The 16,552-nt window shown below is 39.0% G+C and overlaps 1 protein-coding gene across 2 annotated transcripts in view; it reads left to right on the forward strand.

Moving 5' to 3' along the window:
• The window catches only part of ZHX3 (zinc fingers and homeoboxes 3), a 138,006-nt gene that overhangs the window by 57,554 nt on the left and 63,900 nt on the right, over positions 1–16,552 (forward strand). For both annotated transcript variants that reach the window (XM_081033682.1, XM_081033683.1), the window contains one exon: positions 12,609–12,725. The gene's annotated coding sequence lies outside the window, so the exon portion shown is untranslated. The remainder of the gene's footprint in view (positions 1–12,608; positions 12,726–16,552) is intronic.

The following is a 16,552-nucleotide window of genomic DNA, read 5'->3' on the forward strand; positions in this document are numbered from 1 at the left end:
CATACCATCCCTGGGGCCTTCTTGGAGAAGGTCCACCACAGGCCAAGTTTAGCCCCAGTGTGTGCCCTGCCCAGGGCCACCTGGCATGAGCCACAAAGCAATCCAGAGATGGCCACAACCCACAGTGGGCTTGGAAGTGCCTTTAGAGGCCAAGCCACAAATTGAGGCTGGCTCTTGCTAGTGCTGGGCTTAGGGCTGCTCAGCCAGAGGTATGGGACACACTGAAGTCAGATGTGCTTGTTTGGGTTTTGTGAACCTTTGAGAGATTTTAGGACAGTCCGCAGCATGTGCTGAGGCAGGTTGTTTATACAGATAAGCCACTGGATGCAGCTTGAGTGGGTCTGAAAGTTGGGTGGGGTGGGGTCGGGTCTCAGGGAACCAGGGCGAATGAATGGTGTTAGACAGGTTGATGGAGACTCAGGTATGGCAGCTGCCTGCGTTCACATGCCAGGATGGGGGAGAGCTCAATACAGAAAAAAAAACAATGGCTTCCATCAGCTCCTCCATCTGGGAGCAAACTACCCCTCCACCCCTCAGCCTGAAGCCAGATAATTCAGTTCCTCCTCATATGTCCCTGATGCCTTTTGAGCTGCTGCCCCAGCACTGGAGCTCAGAGTGAAAGACACCCTCTGAGAGTAAGGCCATGCACGGGCCCTTTAAGAGGAGTGCCTGTGATTGCAGCCACCCTAGTTTCACTCAGCCACAATCTCCATTTGTTTTCACAACCAAAAGTTATGGGGACTTCACTCCCTGGCACTGAAACCCTGAACTGGGGAGCCTAGTGTGGGGCTGGGACTCCTTGCTCCTCTGGAGTTGGGGGTGGGGACTCAGCAGCCAAGATAACCCTCCAGATTTTTAATGGTCACACGTGGGTGTGGGACCAGCCCGTTTTGCATCTCTCCCCTTTCTACCAGGCTTCTTCTGTATGTCTTTAGTTGTAGGACTTCTGTTCAACTAGATTTCAGGCAATTCTGAATAATGGTTTTGTGTAATTTAGTTGTAATTTTGATATGTTCCTGAGAGGAAGTAAGTACAGCATTTACCTACTCTGCCATCTTGACCAGGTTTTGGTGTCACTTTTCAATCTACTGTTTTTCTTAGTTGGATTTCTGTTCACATTTATAAATGATGATCCCAATCATTGTTTTTCAATCCTAAGTGTGTATTAAAATATCTGGAAAGCATATAAATACTAATTTCCCATCCCTCTATAAATGCTGATTCAGTTGGATTGGGGTGGGGCCCAGGCAATTGGTATTTTTTAAATTTTATTTTTTACCACAATCCAGTTTTATTTTTATTTGTTTTTATTGAGGTATAATTCATATATAACAGTTTCAGGTGTACAATATAATGATTTGATATTTGTATCTATTGCAAAATTATCACCATAGTAAGTCACCATGCAGTTATAAAGTTGTTTCTTTCTTTTTTTTAAGATTTTACTGGGGAAGGGGAACAGGACTTTATTGGGGAACAGTGTGTACTTCCAGGATTTTTCCAAGTCAAGTTGTTGTCCTTTCAATCTTAGTTATGGAGGGCGCAGCTCAGCTCCAGGTCCAGTTGCCGTTGCTAGTTGCAGGGGGCGCAGCCCACCATCCCCTGCAGGAGTCGAACCAGCAACCTTGTGGTTGAGAGGACACGCTCCAACCAACTGAGCCATCTGGCCATCCAAGTTGTTTCTTTCTTGTGATGAGGACTTTTAAGATGTAATCTCTTAGCAACTTTCAAATATGCAATGTAGTACTATTAACTATAGTCACCTTGCTAAACATTACATCTTTGTGACTTGTTTATTTTATAACTGGAAGTTTGTACCTTTTGACCCCCTTCAGCCATTTCACCCCCCTCCTCCAACTCTGGCAACCTGTCAGTCTGTTCTCTGTATCTATGAGCTTCTTGTTTGTTTGTTTCTTTTTAGATTCCACAGGTAAGTCAGATTATACAGTGTTTGTCTTTCTCTGACTTATTTCACTTAGCATAATGCCTTCAAGGTCCATTCGTGTTGTCACAAATGGCAAGTTTCATTCTTTTTTATGGCTGCTTAATGTTACTTCACACACACACACACACACACACACACACACACACAGAGCACATTTTCTTTATTCTTCAGCCATCAGTGGACACTTAGGTTGTTTCCATATCTTGCTTATTGTAAATAATGATGCAGTAAATATGGGGGTGTCTACGAGGTCTGACAATTAAGTTCACGAACTTGTTGCAATGATGTTACTAACCTTTTTTGGTATCAGAGGGATTATTCATTATGAATTTGTACCAACTGGACAAACAGTTAACGAAGTTTACTATTTGGAAGTGCTGAAAAGGCTGCGTGAAAAAGTTAGACGACCTGAACTTTTTGCCAACAATTCATGACTCTTGCATCTCGACAATGCACCAGCTCACACGGCACTGTCTGTGAGGGAGTTTTTAGCCAGTAAACAAATAACTGTATTGGAACACCCTACCTACTCACCTGATCTGGCCCCCAATGACTTCTTTCTTTACCCGAAGAGAAAGGAAATATTGAAAGGAAGTCATTTTGATGACATTCAAGACATTAAGGGTAATATGATGACAGCTCTGGTGGCTGTTCCAGAAAAAGAGTTCCAAAATTGCTTTGAAGGGCGGACTAGGCAGTGGCGTCAGTGCATAGCCTCCCAAGGGGAGTGCTTCGAAGGTGACCATAGTGACATTCAGCAGAGGTATGTAGCACTTTTTCTAGGATGAGATCGCGAACTTAATAATCTGACCTGGTATATCTTTTTGAGTTACTGTTTTCTTTTCTTTTCTTTTTTTGGATAAATATCCAGAAGTGGAATTTTTCAAATGTTTTGAAGAACCTCTGTATTGTTTTCCATAGTGACTGCACCAATTTCCCTTCCCACCCAGCAGTGCACAAGGGTTCTCCACATCCTCACCAGTCCTTGTTATTTCTTTTTGATAACATCATGCATAATATAACATAAGACTGGGTTGTATATTAATTTTTGCTCCAAAAGATGCAGAGCTGATTGTCCGGCTAGGTAGCATGACTATTATCAAAAAGAAATAACAAGGACTGGTGAGGATGTGGGTGGGAAGGGAAACTAGTGCCTTAAAGCAAGTGCATTACATTAATTTCTGCTCCAAAAGACGCATTAGAGCTGATTGTCCGGCCAGGTCTTATTTTCGGGGAAACACAGTAACAGGTTTGAGGCAATACCACGTTGTGGTTTTGATTTGCATTTGCCCGATGATTAGTGATGTTGAGCATCTTTTCATGTACCTGTTGGCCATTTGTATGTCAGTGGATATTTTTAAAAGCTCCCCAGATGATTCGGATATGCAACGTGAGTTGAGAATCTTGGTTGTGTGATGAGAGTGGTAACTGTAGCAGGTTTCCTGAGCACAAGTAGGAATTGTTTTCCAGGAGTAAATTCAGAGTACAGGAGCCCTGCTCCTGCTCTACTACGTTACCAGGCTATCCCTCCAGGGCTCTGGGAGGGTGTGTGCCTTGTCCTATGAGGTGCTGTTTCTCCATCCACTAGTCCTGCCACTTATGTGGGTGGTCCCTACTGCCAACCCCCCACTTTCTTATAGAGAGCTATTCTTACACTTTCACCTCTTTCAGAACACTGAAGGAGGCAGCTGTCACCCAGACCTTTAATTATCCTCCTGACAATCCCTGGACAACATCCACTGCCATATACAGCTTTCACTGTTGCCGCGTTTGGGTATGTTTCCACCCAAGGTTCTCTTGGGAACACTCACATTTTTAGGAATCTCTGCTTTTGCTTGGTTCAAGTTGAAGGTTCTTCTGTGGTTAGCACCGCCATCATTCAGTTCTGATGGCTTTTTTTTTTTTTTTTTGCCGAGAATTCCTCACTGTTCTTCTGATGGCATCTTTCCTGTTTATCCTGTGCTACTGTGGACTTATTCTTACTTTTATATTTTTATAATATATATTCTTACTGTTATAATAAATAATTGAATAGTCTTTTATATTTGTCATTTTAAGGAAGGGGAGAAGCACATTCAAATGATCCGTCATTTGTCATGAACCAGAAGTTCCCCAAACACTTTTTGGTTACCTCTGAAAAGTGTCAGATAGCCAAGGAATTTAGAAGACTGTTCATAGAAGAGGAACTACTAATATAAGTGGTTTAACCAAATGAAAAACTACTTATTCCATTAATAGAAAATGCGTTTAAAGTTGTAAGATACCATTTTCACGTATCAAATTAGCAAAGTGTGTGTTTTGTGGAGAGCTATAGTGGGAGATGTGGTGGGAAACTTATGAGGGGTGGGGAGTGCGTGTATGTGAGAGACAGAGGAAGAGAATTTAATGCCGGTGAGGATGTAGACGTTCAGACATTCTTCCACACTGCTTGTGGATTGCACATTGATGCAGCTCTCCGTGCAGTTTGGCAGGATGGGCTTGGAAAATAGTCATACTTTTTGACCTAGGGATTCAAATACTGGCAGTCTATCCCATGGAAATAATCTTAGGTTAAGACAATAATTTCTATGCAGAGATGTTTGTTTCCACATTATAAAGGAAATAAAAACAAAACCAAAATGAACATGTTCAAGTGACGGACACTAAGCAGCTATTAAATTATGGTACATCTATGTAGCTAACAAAATTCTACAAATAAAATGAAGCTAACAAAAATAAATGTTTAGAGAGACTTTTAATGACAGAGGGGAAATGCTCATGTAGTTTTTAATGATGCTAAGTGGAAAAAAAAGACATACTCTAAATCATTTAAACAGAATATCAATTCTATAAGAAAAATGTATGTGCAAAGAAAAGTAAAAATTAACAGTAGTGACTGTTTTTATCGACTGGATTATGTGAGGTTTTCCCCCTATAGTCTTATATTCTTCTGTATTTTCCACATTTCTGCAATAAGTATATTATGATCGGGGTGGGGGGGATTAATATATTTTAATTGCCAAGCTGTCTCACAGAGAATAAAAACGGCCAATAATTTCATGAACGTATTTAACCTCACTAGTTATTTAAAAATGTGAAGAAAGCTGAGTGACATGGAAAATGTTTGTTACATATATTTAAGTGAGAAAAAAAGAACAATACATACACTGTGATCCCAATTTGTTAAACTTGTGTGTACAGGCATGTGTGTGTATCAAAATGTTGACAGTGCTTATTTCTTAGTGGTGGATATTTTTCAGATGTCTTTTAATTTTCTTCTTTATGCTTATGATTTGGATTATGTGAGTTTTCTCCCCTTATAATCTTATCTACTCTTCTGTAGTTTTCAGTTTTCCTATAATGAATGCATATTGCTCTGAAAATCATGGGAATTTCTTTCATACATTAAAAAATGTCAAATTACTTTTCCATCCTCTATACTATACTTTCTACTCTTAAAACATACTTAAAATATTTAACTTGGATGTTAGAGTAAGAGAAATTTTAAGGAATTCTTTATGTAATTCAGTCTTAAGAATGAAATGAATACATTAATATAAATTTCTATAGTGCTTTAAAGAGATCTTTGTTTTGTCTAAAGACGTATATTTGATTCCTTCAAATATTTTGCCTCTTTCTCAAAATATTAGGCACATAGGTGCAACGTGATGGATAATTGCCTTTTTGCCTCTTCTTATAAAGACTTCTGAACTTCTTTATTTCTAAAAATTGAGATATAATTTACATGCAGCAAAACGTGCAGATTTTAAATGTACAGTTCAGTAAGTTTTAACAAATTTTTATACCCATGTAAATACTACACCAATCAATACATAGAATAGTTTTGACTCCAGAAAAGTTCCCTTATGCTCCCTTCCTGTCAGTCTTTACCACCCAAAGGTAATCTCTGTTCTGATTTTTACCACCATAGATTAATTTTGATTTTTCTAGAACTTCATATAAACAGAATCATATAATATGTTCTTTTATGTCCAGCTTCTTTTGCTCAACGTGATTTTGAGATTCATCCATATTGTGTGTATCAGAAACGTATTCTTTCTTTTTAATTGCCCAGTAGTATTCCATTGTATGAACCACCATTTCTTTATCCATTCTCATGCTGATAAACGTGTAGGATGTGTCCAGGTTTGGACTATTTGAAAATCAGGGATGGTTAGTTTGGAGCTGTGCATGCCACCCTGCTCCTCTTTTCCTGTCTAGCAGTGCTTCTAAATTAGGCATTTGCCAACAGTTAAGGGCCTGTTTCCAGGAGCTTATAACTCAGACCACCACAAAGAGAGCAGAGAACAAAACTCAAGTGGGCCCCGCCAAGTCCAGGGCAGATGCCGCAGGAGTTTAGCTCCTGGATGCAGAGTGGCAGGCCTACAAATGAACAGGAAGCTCTTTTTACAGAGAGAAACAAAAGAAAGAAAAACTAAGCAGTGAAAGAGCTACGGGTGCCCAGTCAGGACAAGAGAGCTACTAATGTGAATACACTGGAACCAAACGCCAGCAGGTGTTTGAGGAGACTCCATGCTGGGTGCTGCCTACACTGGGAGGGGTGGGGGTGCTTCCTCACCCGGCTGGCCCTGCAGTGCCCATCGGGGCTCCTTCTGCTAGAGCTTCTGGAGTAAGGACTGCCAGGATGGCCTGCAGCACTTGCTCTGCTCTGCGGCCCCTGGCTCCTCTTCCAATGTAGGCTACATAAAAAACCCACAGCCTCTTGGAGCACAGGCTTTGATAACTGGAAAAAAACTCTGCCTAGACTCAAGTGGCTATCCTACCTTCAGGTATTCAGTGTGTTCCCCAAGAGCAGACATTGTGAGTTCTGGGTTTGAGAAGTCAAGGATGTCTGTCTGTCTGTCTGTCTGTCTGTCTGTCTCTCTCTCTCTCTCTCTCTGATGGAATAGAGCACAGCACCCTTCCCCCCCCCACCGCCACCTCATTCCTTGTAGACTGCATTTCCCTTTTGCCACCACCAGCCAAGGAGAAGAAGGCCTTTATCCCATTTCCTCGGGCACTGCCCCTTTATCCCACCTGTCCCCTGAATCGTGACACAGCGTTCATGGTGACTGCATGCAAACAGAGCTGAGGAAGTGTGGAGGGAGAGGTACATTTGTTCAGTTAGCTTGCTGAAAACTCTTAGACGATGGGAAATAGTGCGGACGCTGAAGACAGGGCCGTCGTCAGGCGGTGGCAGGGTTACAGAACAGGGCGCCCTCTCCAGCTGCCATGTCATTAGGGCCTTCCAGTTCTGGAAGAATTCATGGCAAAACTCATGCCACGACAGCGGCTACCACACATGTCACACTGACCAGCTTTACTGACGACTGTCCGAAAAGGCACTCTGACACTCGGCGGAGGGCTCAGCCAGCACAGTCCACTGCACTGTTTCTTCCCCGGACTGCTGTTGGCTGCTACCTTACTGCCTCAGGGTCTTACCTGCTTATCTTCTGGCCCCTTTGCTTGCCCAGGTCTGTTTTTTCCCTTGTCTCTTTTCCTTGCCCCCTTCAACAGACTTTGTGGTTAAAAAACAAAACAAATACAGACCTTCTAACTTTGCATTAGCGAACATTCCTGCCAAGGCACTGACCTTGAGCACCTGCCAGAAGATATTTTTATTGTCTTTGGTTTCATTATAGATGATAAAAATACATGGAATTGGATTTCTTTTTCCCGGGATTTTGACTGTTAAAGTTGTTTGTTTCAACACCAGGTAGTATTTTCTGATTGAAGTTATTTATAAGCAGTTTGATTCTTAAAACGCTTTTTGATGTTGCTGGATCACCTTGCACCGAGAGTCTCACGTGACACATAGGTTGGGAGGAGGTCTGAGCTGGAGCTTTGGAAAGTTTCCACCGAACATGGGGACTGAAGCAATCACTGCCCCTCAGACTAATAATCTCCTGGTCTCAAAATGACTTTTAGTTTGGGGGAATATATAATTTCCTTGAAATTGCTAGTCTTAGAAAAAGCCACAGTTATTTTTCCTGGGTTACTTATGTTGTCTTCAGTTCTAATTTTGATGTGAGAGCAAAGAACAGATTGTGTCCAGCCAAGTTACATTTATAACTTCAAACAATTGTTCTCTTATAGACTAGCAAAAAAATGTATAGAAAAAAAGACTTTAAAAGTCTTCTTCCCTTCCCTCCCAATTATAGTTGACACTTCAGGCTAACACTAAGAAGTGTGTTTGAGCACAGTCTTTGGGAAAGTAGCTAGTGTTTCCTATCAATTTTGGGGAATTTGAACTATATGAAAGAGAATTCATGATACCATTCTATGAAGGCTGTTCAACAAGTTACTCTTTTCAGTGAAAATATAAGACTCATGAGTATCAATTCCTTTACTAGGAACTGAAGATGATAAAAATCCTTGAGTTCTGACCTTTTCCATAGATAAAATCAAAGAGTAAGACCCGGAATAATTGACACTCTGGAATATAAATATTGGACTCTATGGCAAGTGTAAACTTCGTATTTGTGAATTACGCCTGGGTGTTTGTAGATTACCACAGAGATACATACAACTATAAGAAGTTATGGCATAACTTTATCAAGTACATTTTGAGGTAACTTAAAATTACACCATGGAATGGAAAGCTATCCCATGTTCATGGTTTGGAAGACTTGATATTATAAAGATGGCAATATTACCCAAAGCAATCTACAGATTCACTGTAATCGCTACCAAAATCCTGGCAGCCTCTTTTGCAGAAATGGAAAAGTTGATCCTAAAATCCATATGGAATTGCAAGGAACTCTGAATAGTAAAAACAGTCTTGAAAAATAATGCTGGAGGACTCATGCTTCCCAATTTTAAAAAGCTACAATAATCAAAGTAGTGTGGTACTGGCATAAAGATAGATATATGGATTAATAATGGAATGGAACTGAGAGTCTAGAAATAAACCCACACAGCTAAGCAATTGATTTTTGACAAGGATGCCAAGACCATTTAATGGCGGAAAGGACAATTTCTTTAACAAATGGTACTGGGACAACTAGATGTCCACATACAAAAGGGTAAAGTTAGATGCCAATCTCATACCATATACTAAAATTAACTCAAAATGGATCAATTGTAAAACCCAAAACTCTTAGAAGAAAACATAAGCCTAAATATTCATGACCTTGGATTTGGTAATGGATTCTTAGAAATGACCTCAAAGGCACAAGCAGCTACAGCAATAAAAATAGATCAGTTGGACTTCATCAAAGTTTAAAATTTTTGTACAGCAAAGGACACTATTAAAAAAGTGGAAAGGCAATCTACAGAATGGGAGAAAGTGATTTTCAAATCTGATAAGGGCCCAGTATTCATAATACATCTTTTTAAAAAAAACTCTTACAACTCGAAGACAGAAGACAAACAACCCAATTAAAATATAGGCAAAGACTTGATTGGACATTTCTCTAAAGGAGATACGCGTATACAAATGGGCAACAAACATGAAAATATGCTCAGCATCATTGGTCGTAAGGAAATGCAAATCAGAAATGCTGTGCGATACCTCCTCACACCCACAGGATGGCTAAAATTTTAAAACACTCAAAAAAACAGAAAATAAAAAGTGTTGGTGAGGATGTAGAAAAATTGGAACCCTCTTGCTTTGTTGGTGAGAATGTAAAATGCCGTAGTCACTGGAAAATAGTTTGGCAGTTCCTCAAAAACTTGAATATTGAATTACCATATGTTGCAGCAATTCTATGTCTATACCCAAAATAATTGAAGACAGGTATTCAAACATGCACTTGTACACCACTGTTCATCGCAGCACTATTCACAGTTGCCAAAAGGTGGAAAACACCCAAATGTCCATCAGTGGATGAGTGGATGGACAAAATGTGATGTATCCATACAATGGAAGATTTTTCATCCATCAAAAGGAAAGAAGTAAAAAAAAAAAAGAAAAAAGAAATGACCGTAGGAGAACTTCAGAACATCATGCCAAGTAAAAGAAGGTTGACACAAAAGGTCACATATTGTATGATTGCATTTACATGAAATATCCAAAATGGTAAATCCATGGAAACAATAAAACATAGTGCTTGCCAGGGGCTAGAGCAGGGGAATGGCAGTGACTGCTTTAATGAGGTCAAGATTTCAGTATGGGGTGACTGAAATGGTTTGGAACTAGGTAGAGGTGACAGTTACACAACATCGTGAATATACTAAATGCCACTGAATTGTATCCTTTAAAATGGTTAATTTTGTGTGATGTGAATTCCACCTCAGTTTTAAAAAATTACATCATCTAGTTTTTGTGATATCATAAATAACTGTGGTTTTGTTGTCATAGTTACCTGTGACTGTTGGACCCAAGTGCTTTGTAGCATTAATTCATTGGGAAAGTTCTTTGCACCCATGGGCAGGAAACGAAGATGGATGATCCCATGTGGGTTTCTTTCTTAAATAACAATTAAGGAATATAGTTTTGCTTTTTCATCTTGATAGTGTAGAAGCTGGTAAGACTTCTACCTTAAATGCGTTATTTTAAAATATGATCTAGACTGATATTGGTTGGTTTCTTTCAATTTGAAAAAGCCTGTTTTAAATAACTTCATATTATTTGGAGATGGAGCAGCTTTTAGTTTCATGAAAATTAATAGTAATTTTTAAAGAATCTAGGATATACCTATGGAATTGCAGTAAGGTTTTTCTGATAGTTTGCTGTGTTGCACTGTTAGAGATTTTTGTGACACTTTCGAAAACCACTACAAGTGCCTTTTATTGACAATGGAATTGCTGTCAGGAATAAAAATTCGGTTTAGATCAGTCAAGCAAGTTTGTGCAAAAACTGAAAACCTTAGTTTCTTAATTTTATCTTACACCTCTTTTGTTTTTTGAAGGAGGGACTTTAGGTTCGATTCTGGCTACAGATCTGAGACTGAGAAGTACTTCAGAAAGGTAGAAGTGATTTGCCAATGATCAGGAAGCTTTTCTTTATGAATGAAGTTCATGTTTCTGCCCCTGTGTTATATGTGGCCTTGTTTTTCCAGCAGGTGTTATCTATGCTAGTTTTCTTGCACACTCCCACCTGGTTTCTCTTGTGATCCAAAATATGCCATCCAGGCTGAGAGTTTGTAGACATGAAGCAAACAAAGCAAACGGGTTTGTAGTGGAGTGAACCCACAGCTTTTGTCCTTGTTAATGTGTGCTGGTCCACCGAACTGGAGAGTAAGGGAAGAAATGCCTTGCTTGAGTGAGGGTCTTGTGATTTGAAAGCTAGAAGGAATCTGGTAAGCATAGCCAAATATCTGGAGTAAGTATAATAAACTGAAGTAGTGGGTGATCAGCTTAAAGTACTTATTGCCTCCGACTTCTGTAAAATTAAGATTTCCTTTTTGTGATGTGTACTGGATAACTTTTTAAAATAAGAAAAGGTCAGTTTTTAAGTTGTGAAGAATTAAAAGTCAAGCTTTTCGGTAAAGTATTAACTAGGGAAATTTTCCAACAAGGGTTAATTTTACTAGACACTGAGCTACTTACTATCCCATGACAGAAGCAAGTGCAGTAGTAGTTGGATGAGACTTCAGCTTGCTGCAAGATTCCATTTGCCCAGAACCCCTGCGTACATTTCCTCGCATGATTTACTTAACCTTTCTGTGCGTTGGTTTCCTCACCTGGACAATTAGAATAATAGAATCTACCTCACAGGGTTGTTATAAAGATTGAATTAGTTAATTAATGTAGTTAAAGCTTAGAACAGTGGCTGACAGAGTCGAAGCTGGCTGTGTCTATATTAAAGACATAGGAATGCTGGTGAGAGATAACCCGGAGGTGCTTTGGTGAGGGGTGCTTTTCTGAGGGGCACCCCTGTTCACATTCACAGATGCTCGTACTCCCCAGCCTTTCTAGTGTACTGATGCACTGTTCTGTCTGAGGTGCTGAGCCCTCTGGTACACTCTCTTTAGGGCTATTGTACTGCTAATGGGCGTCTCAGCCAAGCAGAATGCTTTGGGAAAGAAGTAAAGAATTCGAAAGCAGTGGTTTTTCAACTGCTTCACAAGTAATTTTAAGATCTCATGAAGCATCTCTGGTGGTTTGTTGAAAACACAATTACTGTCTCATTCACTCACCAGGAGTTACTGTGTGCCCATCATTGGCACTGGGCAGAAGTGCACGACATAGGAGTAAGGGTCAGAGACAGAGGTGAAGATAGCATATGGTTCTTTGGCCTAGAACTCACAGCCTAGACCATTTTTGGTACCCCTAGAATCCATGCCAGGAGCCCCAGGGCTTAGAATGGAAGAGCTTCAGAAAATAGCTCCTCCTTAATGGTGTGCGTCCTCGAAGGTGTGTGTTACGTACACATCGGTTAGTGTATGGTTTCTGCTCAGGCATCTCAAACTTAGCTAGGAGAGACAGGGAGCTCTCGGGTGGAAAGAGTGTTAAAGCTCTTAATGAATCATCTGGCTGTGATCTATTATCAGAGACAACTGAGTTGGCTTTATTTCCGTTTATATTTTTCAGTTTCAACGAGCATTTTTAATAGTTTTAAATTGCTAGTTTGTGTTTTAATGACTTCTTTTTACTCTCCCCACCCCCTTTCTTTTCTATTTGTGTATAGTTCTGGTGAAAATGAATGAGGAAAGGAGATTGATGAGATTGGATAACTCAGCTTCCTAGAATATACTTTGCTCTTTTCTCCGTAAGTGATGACATGCGGTTTCTTTTATAGGACTGAATTGCAACTGCTGAAGCAACAAGTGAACCTTTAGAGATGCGTACAGGCCTGCATAAAGTGAAGAGGGAAACTGGAGCAACCAATGAAGTAAAGAAGAAGTATGTTCCCCAGGTGAATAGCATGCTTCTGAATTTTAGCAAGTTTCTTGTCATAACAATTACCATATCTTCAAAATGCCTAACTTTTTAGAGCCATGTTTAGTTTCTGTATTCCTGTTAAACATTCTTTATTCTCCTCTCTGTTTTTATTGCTGAGCGCTTTGATTAAATGATTCTCTTTTTGGATTAATCTAAAAATCTGCATTAAATATGCAACTTAGGAGATTTCTTAGATCCCTTGATAGGAACCTGTTCTATGTTAGGTTGACCGTTCGGTATTATAAAAGTAGGATTGTCTGTTGGGTCTGTTATGTGCCATTTGCTACAAGTCAGCTTTTAGTAAAAAACTTACACTTCGGCTTAATTAAATGACTGACTTGAAAAATTAGAACACTAATTTGAATATCAATTTACACTAATTTGAATATCAATTTTCCAAGCTATATTCTACAAGATATGTGACACTGCCCTCAGGAATAGGAAACATTTTTCAATGCTAAATTTAATACTCAAGACAAAGCAGACTGGCAACTAATCAATATAAATAGACAGTCTTTACTTGGTGTGCCCTAGTAAAGTTTTACTTATTTATTTGAGTTGGGAACTCAGTTTAGTCTTAGCCACTCACAAGCTTAGACTTTGGGGGTTTTGGGGTTGTTGTTAAAGTTTTTTAAATAAAGCAAATCAATTACATTACATGGTTCCTGCTATCTTCCTTCTTCAGGTTTCTGCTGTGGGGGCAAAGGTAATGGGAAGGGCAAAGCCAAATTGGAATCATCAGGAATTTTCTGTATGTCAGTCTCTGTACCTACTAAAACTTGGCAACACTGAGCCATCTTTTCTGCCTCTAGCTTACCTCATTTCGCCCACTCCACTCCTACCTATTAAATATGATGTTCTATTTATTATCTACACATCATGCTTCTTCTGTTTCACCTTTAGGATCTTTAAAAAAATGTTCACTTTTAAAGGGACATACTATTTGACTCAGCAGTTGCATTTCTAGAAATTATATAACCTCAAACAAGTATGCAGGTAATCCCTGTACTACCTCAGCCTCTATTAAATCCTCGTGCATGCTTTCTATTTCAGTAGCACTTGGACAGAGACTAATTATCTCTTGCTGGCATTATTTTGTTGTGGCCATGGGTCATGTCCCCTTCTAATAACTTGGGCAACTGCTCACTACTTTGCCTAAACTGCGGCGGACTAGAGACATTTGTGCAGTAGCTACCTACGGTATTTTCCCTTTCAGATTTCTTCTTTTGAACTTCTGTTCTCTTACAGCAATCTTTCTCTTCCCGTTTGCGAATATCACAAATGGTTACACTTTTTGCATTACAATATTTCGATATTTAAATGACTAAACATGTAGTGGTGGTATTTCTACTTGGCTGTACATTAGAATCACCTCAAAAGCTTTATAAAATACTAATACGTGGTCCCACTCCCAGAAGATTCTGAGGCAATTTTTCTGGGGTGAGGTGTAGTTATCAGCATTTTAAAAAGCTGCATGGGTGATTTTCATGTGTGGTCAAGTTTGAGGACTAGAAATACTATTGATTTTTTCTGTATTGGTGATGACTCTGATCACTTTAAACGCATCATAACCGTTTACGTGATTCCTTCGGGTTTATAAGTATACAGTAGTGTTATGTATAAAAACATTTTTCCTCTGCCTTTACCATATTTGTATTTCTTATTCGTTTTCATGTTTCTTTGTATTGGAAGGAACTTCTGATACTATATTAACTAACAGTGATAAAATGCTTCTTCGTTTTGAGCCGGTTTTTAATGACTGCATGGCTCACTTATTCGTCAAAGCATATTGAAAGTTAATTTTAAATAAATACTTTAATAATGTAAGAAAGTATACCTTTATTATTAGTTTTAGAATTTTTAAATTAAGAATAGGTGCTGAATTTTAACAAATGATTTTTTGGTGTCTGTTGACATGACACTACAAAAAATTTCAACCTATTTCTAGGTTCTGTTTACTATTATTTTCTTTTAAATTTTTGAGCATGAATTCTAAGTAAGCTTTGTCTATAGTTTTCTGTTTTCATTTTCTTTAGCCAGTTCTTTTTTTTATAAATAATGCATTTTATTTATTTACTTTTTTAAAGATTTTTTATTGGGGAAGGGGAACAGGATTTTATTGGGGAACAGTGTGTACTTCCAGGACTTTTTTCAAGTCGAGTTTTGTCGTTTCAATCTTACTTGTGGAGGATGCTGTTCAGCTTCAAGTTGTTGTCCTTTCAGTCTTAGTTGTGGAGGGCGCAGCTCAGCTCCAGGTCCAGTTGCCATTGTTAGTTGCATGGGGCACAGCCCACCATCCCTTGCAGGAGTCAAACCGGCAACCTTGTGGTTGAGAGCACATGCTCCAACCAGCTGAGCCATCTGGGAGCTCAGCGGCAGCTCAAGGTGCTGTGTTCAATCTTAGTTGCAGGTGCAGCTCACCATCTCTTGTAGGAGTTGAGGAATTGAACCAGCAACCTTGTGGTTGAGAGCCTACTGGTCCTTGTGGGAATCGAATCAGCAAACTTCAGCATTAGGAACACGGAGCTCCAACCGCCTGAGCCACCAGGCCGGCCCTCTTTAGCCAGTTTTAGGAGCAGGTTAGTAGAATAAACTAGTAACCTATATCTTGACCTATTTTAGGCATGATTTTTATGATGTGAATTGTGTGTTTCCGGAAGGTTTGAAAGGATTCACTAATAAACAGTAAGAGACTTGTTTTTGTGAGGGTATAGTTTTTTTATTTTATTTTAAAGATGTTGGTCTAGTTAGGTATTTTATTTTGCCAATGTTATAATTTTACATTTTTAATAGAAAATCCATCCATTTAGTTTTATCCAAATTTATTAACACATACATAGTATTCCCCTACAATTTTATTGCCTCTTTTTATTTTATTTTTTTTAATTAAAGTTTATTGGAGTGACAATTGTTAGTAAAGTTACATAGGTTTCAGGTGTACAATTCTGTAATACATCTATATATCACATTGTATATTTGATCCCATATATTTGATCCCTTTTACCCTCATCTACTACCCCCCTCCCCACTTACCCGCTGGTAACCACTAAACTATTGTCTGTGTCTATGAGTTTTTGTTTCTTCATTTGTTTGTCTTGTTCTTTGTTGTTTTCAGTTTTATATCCCACATATCAGTGAAATCACGGTTCTCGACTTTTTTCTATCTGACTTATTTCGCTTAGCATAATAATCTCAAGATCTATCCATGTTGTCGCAAATGGCACTATTTCATCTTTTTTATGGCAGAATAGTATTCCATTGTGTATATGTACCACAGTCTTCTTTATCCAATCATCTATCGAAGGACACTTTGGTTGTTTCCATGTCTTGGCCAACGTAAAAAAAGCTGCAGTGAACATCAGAGCACATATATCTTTACAGATAAAGGTTTTCAGATTTTTCGGGTAGATACCCAGGAGAGGGATTGCTGGGTCATATGGTAATTCTGTTTTTTAATTTTTATTATTTTATTATTGCCTCTTTTAATGTCCTATTTTTCCAATTACATTTCCTCCTTTTTTTGTAGTTAAATTTACCAGTACCATCACTTTTAGTCTCTTCACAAAAACTTTTAATTGAAATACAAAACTTTAAAAGGACCAAAGGAGGTTGTGAAAAGTTAGTTTCCCATTCCTGTTCCTCAGGCAATCCGTCCCTCTTTCATAGGCAGCACCTCCTGCCAGTTCCTTTTCTTGTGGTTCTTCCAAAATATTTCGGTTTTTGTTTTCAAATATCTAATTCCTTTCTTTTTAAAAAAAGTTCCTCTAGGTTTCTTTCTTTCTTCCTTCCTTCCTTCCTTCC

The sequence above is a fragment of the Rhinolophus hipposideros genome, assembly GCF_964194185.1.
Source record: "Rhinolophus hipposideros genome assembly, chromosome: 22".
NCBI classification, from domain to species: Eukaryota; Metazoa; Chordata; class Mammalia; order Chiroptera; family Rhinolophidae; genus Rhinolophus; species Rhinolophus hipposideros.